The 12251-nt window shown below is 40.2% G+C and overlaps 1 protein-coding gene across 1 annotated transcript in view; it reads left to right on the top strand.

Annotated features, from left to right (window-relative positions):
- PAPPA (pappalysin 1) overlaps positions 1-12251 on the top strand; it is a 263826-nt gene that overhangs the window by 148493 nt on the left and 103082 nt on the right. The window lies entirely within an intron of this gene.

The raw sequence follows: 12251 nt of genomic DNA, 5'->3' as shown, positions 1-12251 counted from the left end.
TTAGTTTTAGTAGCATGGAGCAATAGCACAGTGGGTAAGGCGTTTGCCTTGCAAGCGGCCAATATGGCCGACCTGAGTTCGATTCCTCTACCCCTCTCGGAGAGCCCGGCAAGCTACCAAGAGTATCTCGCCCGCACGACAGAGCCTGGCAAGCTGCCCGTGACGTATTCGGTATGCCAAACACAGTAACAAGTCTCACGATGGAGATGTTACTGGGCCTGCTCGAGCAAATCGATGAATAATGGGAGGACCGTGACCGTAACTGTGAGACCAACAACAATCTTGACAAGAATGATTTTGATGAAGTTTTGAGTACAAAAGCTAAACTGGAAAGAAGCAAAGAGTGAACTGTAGGAAAGTGGCTAATACAAGGTTAGATAACTAATGCTCAATAAATGTCACTATGAGTTGTGGGAAAATGTGTTAAATATTACACACTATGATAAGAAAATAAGGTTCTACATTACCTGGATTCCATGATTCCAGGAATATGTTCACTCATATGTATGTGAGGCTCGGCCCAAGCATGTGGAAAGTGGCCTTGAGCATGACAACAGTTGGATTGTGGAGGTCGGTTGCTGGAACTGCGTCCCTTGGGGCGGGGAGTGCTCTCACCCATCCCCCTCCAGGATTCCCCAAGTGAAAACAGCCTGGTGCAGAGTCCAGTGGCATGGTTATGGGGGCCTCGTTTTGTGGTCCCTTATGGGAGAAGCAGCCATGAGTTCTGGATGGTGGCTGATGAGGCGATTATCTGGCGCCAACAGGAGGTGGCTTATGAGTGTGAACCCTGGGTCGCTGGAGACTGGGGGAAGCAGGCAGAGAATCTCTGCTCCGGGTCCTGTTGAACCTAGAGTCTAGGTCACAAAGTTCCTTATTACCTGGATTCGGTGGGACTTCACTCATGCATGAGGCTCAGCCCAACCATGTAGAAAGCGGCCTGGAGCATGGTGGCGGTTAGGTTGTGGAGGTCGGCTCCCAGATTAGGGTCCCTTGGGGCAGGGAGAGCTCTCACCTGCCCCCCTCTAGGGCGCCCCGAGTGAGAACAACCTGGCGCAAAGTTCTGTAGCATGGTTATGGGGGCGTCATTTTATGCTCCATTCTGGGAGAAGCAGCCATGAGTTCTGGATGGTGGCTGATGAGGAGATTATCTGGCACTGGCAGGAGGCTATGGATGTGACTCCTGAGTCACCAGAGACTGGGGGAAGCAGGCAGAGAAGTAGGCAGAGGATCTCTGCTCCCGGGTCCCATGAAGCCCAGAGTCTCACATCATAAGACACTCCCTACTCATTTTCCGTAATTACCATGCCATATTTGATGGGTTCAGACAGTAGGCAACAAATCATAAAGGGAAATATTTACCTCTATGATTTCCTGACTGGGAATACTCATAAAGGCAATTAGAGGCTGCCCCAAAAGACTTTATTCTTCTTGGAGAGCCTGGAAAGCTACCTGTGGCATACTCAATATGCCAAAAATAGTAACAATGATGGTCCTCATTCCTCTGACCCTGAAAGAGTCTCCAATATGCCATCGGGCTACAGTAGCATGCAACAGGGACAAATGGAGACATTACTGGCACTCGCTCGAGAAAATCGATGAACAACAGGATGACAGTGATACAGTGATGATAGGAAAATGTGGAATGAGGGGAGTTATCATTTTAACTCAGTTTAATGTTTGTTTGTTTGTTTGTTTGTTTTTTGTTTGGGGGGAAACACCAAGTGATGCATAGAGTTGATTCCCAGTTCTGTACTCAGGGATCATTCCTGGCTAGGTTCAATGGTCTGTTTATGGTACTGGGAATTGAAACTGGGCTGGCCTCATGCAAGGCAAACACCCTACCCACTCTATTATTGCTCCATCCCCAACTTCATTTAATTTTTGATTAAAAATTATGTCAACAGTATTCTGATTGGCTATTTTGAAAGGAGAGAATAATGATGCAAAAAATTGGTTTGTGCTAGATAGGAAGTAATGCAAAATGTGACAGATGAGCCTTCATGTAAATGAAGATGCTAGAATTTAGTCTCGGTGGAAGACTCAAAGTTAGAGAAAATTTTAGAAACTTTGGGGAAATGGGCAGAAATTTGAGATAGGAGTTCTGGAACTGGATGCATTAGAGAGTGGAAGAGTGGTTAGAAAAGAGAAGAGATTGGACAGTTTAAGTGACTGCCGAAGGACCTGCATATTTGGAAGGGAAGTTCAAATAGACTGCTTTGTGAAAAGGAAAAGAAGTAGGAAGACTCAGGCCTATTAAGAGAGTGATGAAATGGCAAGTGAACAGAAGTTGTCCTGCAAGGGAGTTATCCACATAGGCTTGCATGCAAAGCTAGAGTGATAATTTGAGACTCCATCCAGATTCACTCCTCTTTTCTGAGTGTATTTGGCCTGGTAGACGAAGCCTGGTTGTTACAGTGAAACTTAGGAAAAATTTCTAGGCCATTTTGGTATGTGGCCAACCCTTGAAGGAGCCAGAAACCAATGTAAGTTGCTCTGATGCAGTAGACCTAATCGGTCGATGAAGTTTGTTAGTGAACTTATGGTTGTTTAGGAGGCCTTCACCACCTTGTCTTTTGTACTCTTGGCCAGAGGATCTGGTTAAGGAGGTATAAGAACCACAGTTTGAATAGAAGTAAATGAGGTCAGTAATGTGGGTTTGACATGAAGCCCTTGAAAGATAGGCAATGTTAAATCCAGATATTTCAGTTCCAAAAGAAATAGATGCTAATACAGCCACCCCCTTTTCAGGCATCCCTTTTATAAACCTTCAGGGGTTAAGCACTCCAATTTCCCTGTTCCAAGAAGCTATTATTTGGAAACAAAGATTGCACATTTTTTGTCTTTTTTTTTTTTTTTTGGTTGTTGTTGTTTGGATGAATTGTTATGTGGCATGAAGCTTGTTGTGTTTGGATCCATCCCTAAACAAACAGCTGAACTTAAAAATACTATTTTCTTTTGGTGTTTAAAATTTTTTTTTAAAAAAAATAACAATCCTTTGGCTAAAAGAGACTGTCTGAACGCCAATCACTACTACCTCTGCAAGAAATAGAGGTTGATGCTACTTTCTCAAAAACTGACACATCTTCGTGAAGAAATTTTAGAAAGACAGGTAAATGTATCTACTTTTCAGAAGGTAGCCCATCTCAGAAGAGTTACCATTCAAATTATTTGCTTTTTACCTGAATCCTGAGCTTTCTTCAATTGCTCTTTGCCCATCTGTAGATACTTGTGTTGTTACCATGCCCACCCCCACAATGAACTAGAGACTTGTTAATCTTGTTAATCCCAATAGCATTTGCATTTTGGCCTAGTTATATTTAGCCCACACTAGTGACTGTTGTGACAAGTAAAATCAGAGATTCAGAAAGTAAAATTGATACATGATTAAATGGTCAGAATTATAGATTGTAAACCTAGTCATTATTACACACTGATGCAAGGTGGAATGGTGTCATTTAAAAGGGCATCATCATTCTTTCATATTAATTTCATTTTTTTTAATTGAATCACTGTGAGATACACAGTTACAAAGCTGTTTATGGTTGGGTTTCCATCGTACAATGTTCCAACACCCATCCCTCTACCAGTGTACATTTCCGACACCAATGTCTTCAGTTTCCCTTTACCTTCCCATCTCCCACCAGCTTGCCTGTGATGGCAGACACTTTCCATCTTTCTCTCTCTCCCTCTCTCTCTTTCTTTCTCTCTTTCTTTCCCCTTCCCTCCCTCTCTCTCTTTCTCCCCACCTCTCTCCTTTTGGGAATTATGGTTTGCAATATGGGTACTGAGAGGTTATCATGTTTGTTCCTTTACTTATTTTTAGATGGGCAGCATATTCTTGGTTCAAGAAACAACACTGAAATCTTGTTTCTATTGGAAATTTTCATTAAAGTATTCACTAAATCACTTCAGCATTATGAACCTCAGCTTTTTCTTTTCTTTTCTTTTCTTTTTTTTTTCTTTTTGGGTGACACCCGGTGATGCACAGGAGTTACTTCTGGCTCTTCACTCAGAAATTACTCCTGGCGGTGCTTGGCGGACCATATGGGATGCTGGAAATCGAACCCGGGTCAGCCGCATGCAAGGCAAACGCCCTACCCACTGTGCTATCTCTCCAGCCCCTCAACTTTTTCATATTTAAAAAAAATTAGTCTTCAGAGCCAAGATTACAATAATCATCATAGACCATTTATCAGTCACCTATTTTGTATGAGGTGCTTTTATCTACATTTACCACTGGACTACAAGTTCAATGAGATAAAGATCATGAGGAGTTTGTTAACAACTCAATGTCTGCAATTTACAAGGTATCTGGAACACCAAAACAACTTAGAAAGTATTTTTGTTTGTGGTGTAATTGCATTTATTATTAAGAAATTTGTTTACCATAATACATTTCCAGTCTTTCATCCAATATTCAGAAGAAGAAACCAAGGTTTAGAAATTCTGAAAAATTCTTTCAACGTCAATATAAATAGTAAATGATCCACCTGCTAAACAAAATAAAGTCTTACAACTATATTTTTCAGCAAGTGTGAAATTTCACAGGCACAATACACTTTTCTTGCTTAGCAAAACTTCAAAGTGTTCCCATTTCTAAAATTAAAAAAATCCCATTTTTTAACAAATCCATATGTTTTAGCATGGCATAACAATCATTTTTCAATCTAACCTCAGGTCGGTTTTTTGTGAGTTATTTTATATTAATCAGTGCTAGAATCCCAAGCACTTCCATACCCCTTCCCTTACATAAATATTCGTCAAGGTTCATACATCACTCTTGTTTTCTACCCCACATGCTCTAAATCCTTTTCATCCTCCAAGACACCATCCCTAACTCATTTTCTCAAGTAAACTTTCCCCCATTTTAACAAGTAGCATTGCTTTCCCCTGCAGGGGAGAGCAAAATCTTCTTAATGAGTGTGTCTGTGATATCAGTACAGTCACAATATCAGTACAGATACAGGACAGATCCTCAATAAAATATTTGTTAAATGAATCACTACTTTTCCCCCAGGTCTCTTTGAGAGTTAGAAACTATGTTAGATACAAGGGATAATATTCTCTGACTCTTAAAAATCTTTCAACACTTTGGTTCATCTTAGCTGGTTCATTCATTGCTGAAATAACCACAAATGAATCAGAGTCCATAATCTCAGCTGTGTATCATAGGTATGTTTCATGAATTGTGGGTATAGATTAGCTGCCATCACAATTCTAGATTTTAAAGAAATGTTATAGTGAAGTCGGTAAATCTCTAAGACAAGATTTGGTCTTCCACTGAAATAAGATGCCTTTGTGTCTTTTGTTTTTAAAGCACTATTATTTGCAAAGTTATTGTAGTTGAGTTTTAGGCATATAATGTTCTAGCGCCAGTCACAGCATCAGTGCCAATGTCCTCCATCAGCATTCCTACGTTGCCTCCTGTCTTTCCTCTGCCCCCAGCCTGCCACCTTGATAGACATATTGTAAAGTTCAAGAGTTGTAGTTTGGATCTCATGTTTTTAGTATTTTTGAGTCTGTGGTTTACATATATAACTGTGTATCACACCTCCACATTACCAGTATACCCGAGACCTCTGCCCTTGTTCATCTATTACTTTTCTTTTCTTACATTTTTGCTTCCTACCTCAATTTCTTTACTGTCCTTATCCTCCCTATTCTCCGAAATCAAAGGTGATCTAGGCATCCCCCATTTAACACATTGCATTCCTTCATTCAGTTATTATGTATGCCACAGATAAGTGAGATCACCCTGTGTTTGTCCTTCTTCTGGCTTTATTCACTCAACATGATATCTTTCAGTTCCATCCAGTTTGCAGCATATTGCATGATTTCATTATTCCTTGCATAGTATTCCATTGTGTATATAGACCACAGAAGATATCTCTGTTTTGATGAAATCTTATTGCAATGTTCCAGTGGTATGACTAGTAATCATATTACACAAAATTGCACATGTACTTTATATTCTAGACTGTGCATTAACTAATAATTGAGATTATAAGTTATAATTGAGATTAAATATAGAGAAAAAGCTGACTTTCATTTATCATTCATTTCATTATCAGTTCATATAGTTCTCAGTCACTTAGTAGGCTCCTCCCTTAGTTTAGGTACTCTGAAGTGTGACATTAGATATTGAAGTTTCAACAAGTCTGTAAATCCAGAGAGCCTCCCCACTGTCAGGTCAGTTAAATTAACCCATTGACAGATGGAGAAAAACTGGGATGGAAGGAATGTGGAAATTGGGGGAAGATCAAGAAAGGACATCTAACCAGCCCAGCTAGGTTAGCAGTCCAATAAAGAGGATCAGTGATACAGAAATCTTACCTGCAGTTGCTACCAAGTGGAGACTGAAGAAACATCTTTCTCAATAAAAGGAGCCTTTGTGGAGACATGAATGTTTGCAGAAGAATGGAATGAAATGGCAGGATTGAATCTGAGCAAGGGTGTCATGTGTAGAAGAGCTTGCACTTAGGAGAAGTGGGGAACCTACTACAGGATTTTTTTCCAACCACAGGATTTTATGTAGAAAGTGAGGCATGGCCATCTGTAATTGGGGGAGAGTATTGAAAACTCCAATTCCCTATAGATTATCCCACTCTCCTGAAGTATGCACATTTTTATTTATGTGAAAAAAATAGCTATGGCTTTGTGTTAGTAAACCTTCCCCAAGACCTCATTCTAAGTGGCACAATACTTTAAAACTTCTCCCTTTTCTAGCAATGAGTGATGATATATTTAGTTCTTTTGTTTATTTATTTATTGTGATGCTGGATATCAAAACTATGGCCCCTTATACACAAGGCAATGATTTATCTCTGAGCCACATCCCACAGTACTCTAGCTGTTTAATTCATATACCAGGGGTGTAACAATTTACCAGTGTTTTAGTCAAGTTTCCTCCAGTTGGATTGAAATAGTTCCACTATAAGTAAAGATGTATTTTTAGTTGATGCTGCCTCCTTCCCTTTTTCGTTTATTTACTCCATTCCTTAATATTTATATTGAAAATTTCCCACCTCATTTTCCTTAGGACGTAGGACTGGATAAATAAGTGTAAAATCTCTAGGTATAAGACTTGCCTGCGACCCCTGACTCTTTCTGGCTTCATCATTGTTAAGCACATGCTCTTTGCCTTTAAGATCTTTATCATTTTCCCATGTCTTAAGTTATTACATTATTTGATCATTCCCAGCAATTTATCAAGCCATTCTTACAGGTAATATTGTTTACATTTTATAGATTGGAAAACTGAGTCATAAAGAAATGAGAGCACATGCCCAAGATTATTTGGTAATCAGAGATAGACCCAAAGTTTCTGATTTCAAGGACTAAAAATTATCATTGTCATTTTTATTTTTGTTTTGGGACCTTAAAGGTGCTCAATGCCAACTTCCAGCTTTATTCTTGAAGGTTTCTCCAGGAAGATCCGGGTGGCATATGGTGTTAGGGATCAACTCCAGATGTCCCATATACAAAGCATATGCAACCTAAAGCCTGGCAAACTACCCATGGCATATTCGATATGACAAAAACAGTAACAATAACGGGTGTCATTCCCCTAACCCTGAAAGAGCCCCCAGTATGCCACTGGGCTACGCTATCATGCAACAGGGACAAATGGAGACATTACAGGTGCCTGCTCGAGCAAATCGACGAACAGGATAAGAAGTGACAAGTGACATTCCCACCCTTGGAGCAATCTTACCATCCCCCTATAATTCTTTGTAATAACTCAGCTCCCAACTTTAAGGCAAACTTATCTCATTTCCCAAAACCTGGCTTTGAAGATTTCAGGGAAGGAAGTAGCAATACTGACTTTGGACATGCCTCAGGTTGGCATTTCATTTGAATTCTCTAGACAGATAGGACTTGAAAATTAAGCCAAGGCACAGTGGCCTCGGCTGTGCCTGTCCACTTATGGAGAGGCCATCTGCCACATGTTCCCATGACTGAGCTCCTTTCTTCCAAAAAGGAAAGGAAAATGTCTGGCAATTGAGAGCTTAGCCAGGGAAGGTAGACTTGGGAAGTGCACTTCTCACATCAAAGCTCCTCCTGGCTCAAAGAGAATTTCTCATAGGACACATCTGAGACAGGGACTCTACTTGTGTCTGGGGAGGGAGGAGAACTTGAGATGGGGAAATCAAACTGTCCAGGGTAAGCCACTCACTGCTGCATCTGCATCCTGTGTCCCTTCACCCTGAGACTCAAGCCAAAGAACCTTTTCAAATTGTAAACTATATTTGGACAAAAGCGTGTGCATAGGAGATGCTGGATTTTTTTTTTTATTTATTCATTCGACAAATATTTGGTGAGAATTGAGTAGGTGTTTTTAATCCCCCTCCCTCTGCCAAGGTTACATATTATCCTCAATACCACCTCACTACAACATAGCGGACAGGTGGCAGAGACAATCTTTTGACATTGGTTTTTGGCATAAAACTCTTTTGACTGCAAGCAACTTGCTTCTTCGCATAAAGCATTCAAGAAGCATGGAGTACATGGATGTAATGAAAACAGGAAGGCTGCTTTTCTGTTATTGTTTCATTGTTGCTGTCTTTGTTTTTCCTGGACACACATTTGTATTCCATCCCTCTCCCTGCTCTCTTCAATGTTTGGGGGCACTGGAGGAGAGAGGGAGAGAGAATTCCCCAGCTGAAGACTGGCAGATGTAGCTGGAGGGCCCCTGGGACTCTAGTTGCAAGAAAAACTAGATAGTAAAAATCCAAAGATGTTATTTTTTAAAGGCAAAATAGTAATTTTTCAGAATCCTGAGGGAGAAACCAGACATCTCTGTCTCTTTCTCTGTCTTTGTCTCTTCCCTCTCTGGCTGTCTCTCCTCGTTATCTCTCTCCTGTCTCTCTTTTAATGTTATCTCTGCCTCCTTATTTACATATTTACGTATTATCTATTTAACTATCTCCCTACCTATTTATCTTGCTGTCTTTATTGTTCCTCCATATCCAGGTTCTTTTTACTCCAAGCAGACAGATGTATTGAAGTCTTAAATATAATCAGGAATACAGGGAGGGAGATAGCTCGGGGGCTAAGACACTTGCACTACATACACTGGACCCAGGTTCCATTCCTGATAGCACATGGCCACTTAGAACAATCACTAGGTATGGTTCTGGGAGGCCTTGAGCATTTAACAGGGCAGGCCTGATGGTCTCTGACCCTTGCACTAAACTCTCTGGCAACACTGACTGTATATCATACCAGAAATAACTCCTAGGACCCCTTAAGCACTGCTTAGAAGACCCAACCAAAATAAATAGTAGCACTGCACTGTAGCACTGTCCTCCCATTGTTCATCGATTTGCTCTAGCAGGCACCAGTAACGTCTCCATTGTGAGACTTGTTGTTACTGTTTCTGGCATATCAAATATGCTATGAGTAGCTTTCCAGGCTCTGCCATGTGGGTGGGATACTCTTGGTATCTTGCCGGGCTCTCCAAGAGGAATGGAGGAATCGAACCTGGCTGGCTATGTGCAAGGCAAACACCCTACCCACTGTGCTGTCGCTCCAGTCCAAAATAAATAGTAGTAAAATAAAATAAAGATAATCAAGGAGAAATTAGCTTTCATGAGAACCCAATTCTAGCCCCACTTGCAACTATCTTGATGTCTCTTTGTTGAAGTAATTCAATTTACAGAATAGATCCTTTATGAAATTATAAAAATATTACCATTTTGCCTTCACATTGGATGAGGAGAAAGGTGATACTGATAATTAGGCAGCCTAATGAGCTTATCTGCAAGAGAACACACTTTGATGATTCTCTAAAAATGGTGTGTAGGGAAAGATCTCTTCATGAGTTGTGTAAAAGAGAAACTGTTCCTTCTGACCCTGCTACCCACACTCCTTAATGGGGGAGTAGACGCCTATGGCTTTCAGTTTTGCTTTAGATATCAAGGGTACATGATTTGGCCTTGTACACCTCATCTTTTGAAATCAATGCACCTGTACTGGATATTCTTTCTGTGTTTTTTTCCTTTATTTTGTGAATTGATGAGGAAAAAATTCAGAAAAAGTTATGTTCTTTATAAAAAATTCCTACACAGCATATAAATAGAAGAGTTGAGTTTGAACAGTTTATTATTATTTTTGAATCCCCCACCCCCTTGTTTTTTAAACCCTCTTTGTAATTTCTTTTATTGAGTTTCTAAAGAGTGAAATCCAGATTCTTGCATGGGGCCTCAATTTCATTATATGTATGTCCGCTCTATTCACCACGAGTTTGGAGATCCAAAGAAGTGCTGATCCTGTGTTCTCTCCATGTTTGGAATGCCAGACATGCTACTGGTCACTAGAGTCCTCTACTGGACTAAACATAAATCATCAGATTATAATTAATGTATTTATTTTGGCTCTTTTGATAGTATTTCACTATGCAAACTGTTTTCAAAAATAAACAAGGGACTTTGGAGCTTTGAATGGGCTCCATATTCTTCTGCTCCTGAATTCCATGATATCTTTTTTTTCAGATAGCATCACAGAAACCCAAGTCTACTTCTACTTGAGTCCAGCTCTTTCTGTTTATGACAGTACTGTCTGAAAGTGTTTTAAATGAGTGCTGATATCACAATCAGCTTTGATTCAACCACTTAGAAAGAAATTGATCCCTAAAAGTAGAGTATTTTTTTCTCTTGACTCTTATTTTACTGTGTGCACTCCTTTATGACATTTCAGCAGCTCCCCTAGAGGTTTCCCTGGTTGGGACAATCTTTTCTGTGTTACATGTGGCAAGTCAGAGGTTGAGAAGTGAATCTAGTTGTTCTAAGCTACATTGCTAATGTAAGGAATGGACATCAGACCCTGGACTTCACCTCTAAATTCAGTGTCTTCTCCAGAGCTCCACCCTATGGTTTTGGAATAAATAAGGAAATAATGTCCTATATCAATCAGGGACCATGTGCTCTTCCTTGTCTAATATAGATATATTTTTCCCCACAATTGTAAATATCACAGGGACATGATCCTAATAGCACGTTATCACTCTCAAAGAACATGGTTTAGAACATAAATTGTAAGAACACACTAAGAAATTTAGGGGAATAGGAGCTTTCCATGTTTCTTAGGAGCTTCAGAAAGAACTCCTGAAAGCAGCCCAGTGGATTATGGATTAAAGTGAAGATTTTTTTTTCTTTTTGGGTCACAGCCGATGATGCATAGGGGTTACTCCTGACTCTGTACTCAGGAATTACTCCTGGTGTTGTTTGAGGGACCATATGGCATGCAGGGAATCAAACCCGGGTTGGCCACATGCAAGGCAAATACCCTACCTGTTATGCTATCGCTTCTGCTCCAAAGTGAAGATCTTTAAAGCAGAAACTCACACAGGAAGGAGAATTTAGTTTGGACAGGAGAGTCAGTAAACTGAGCATAGACTACCTGACATTCGAATTATTGAAGGGATAACAGAAAACCAGAGAAATGATTGAGGTGCTTGTCTTGCATGTAGGCAACCCCAGTTTGATCCCTAGCATTCCATAGTGCTTCAAGTCCCTCCAGGGATGACTTCTGAGCACAGAGGAACCAGAAGCCCATGAGTACTACCAGATACAAAATACCAATCAACCAGTAGTCCCTGAGCACTACCAGGTGCGAAATACTTAGTAGCACTCTTTGTTAGTACTAAATTTTACAACCCCAAATAAATAATAAAACAAATAGTCAGGGTTATTTCTTTTAGATTAATCCACCCAGATTTCTTCTTTTTCTAGTTCTGTGTTGATATATCCAATACATGCCTTTAGGTCTTACCTGCTTAGAAGGCATTCTTGCAATTAAATTACAATCACTGCAGTCAGTTACAGCTTTAAAATGTCCTAAGCAGAAACTATTGCAATAACTTGAATTCTGAGGGCGTTTAGGATCTTAGTGGGCCTTTAACTAAAATGTTTAGCCATTTCGAGATATCATTAGGAGCTTAGGACATTAGATAAAACCTTAAGTGATGGAATTCTGAAATCCTGGCAGTCTGAGAGAAGGGCTTCACTACAGTGATGATTGAGTCTGGAGAGAAAAGAGACTTGTCTAAACTAACAGAGCCCTTTAATTACAGACCTAAGACTGAGGTCAAACTCTCCTGTCTGTCAGTCCACTATGAATCCCCCACATTGTGGCCCCACGCCTCAGTTTTTGGCTTGAAAGTTGTATAGTATCAAATGATGCACCAGAACTTAGGACAGGAAAAGGCTGTGTTTGAAATGAGGCTCTGATATGAACACTGACTATGACAT

Source organism: Sorex fumeus, unplaced genomic scaffold, assembly GCF_029834395.1.
Source record: "Sorex fumeus unplaced genomic scaffold, SorFum_2.1 ptg000129l, whole genome shotgun sequence".
NCBI lineage: Eukaryota > Metazoa > Chordata > Mammalia > Eulipotyphla > Soricidae > Sorex > Sorex fumeus.
Note: the sequence above shows the minus strand (reverse complement) of the source record. Positions and strands in the feature narration are given on the sequence as shown.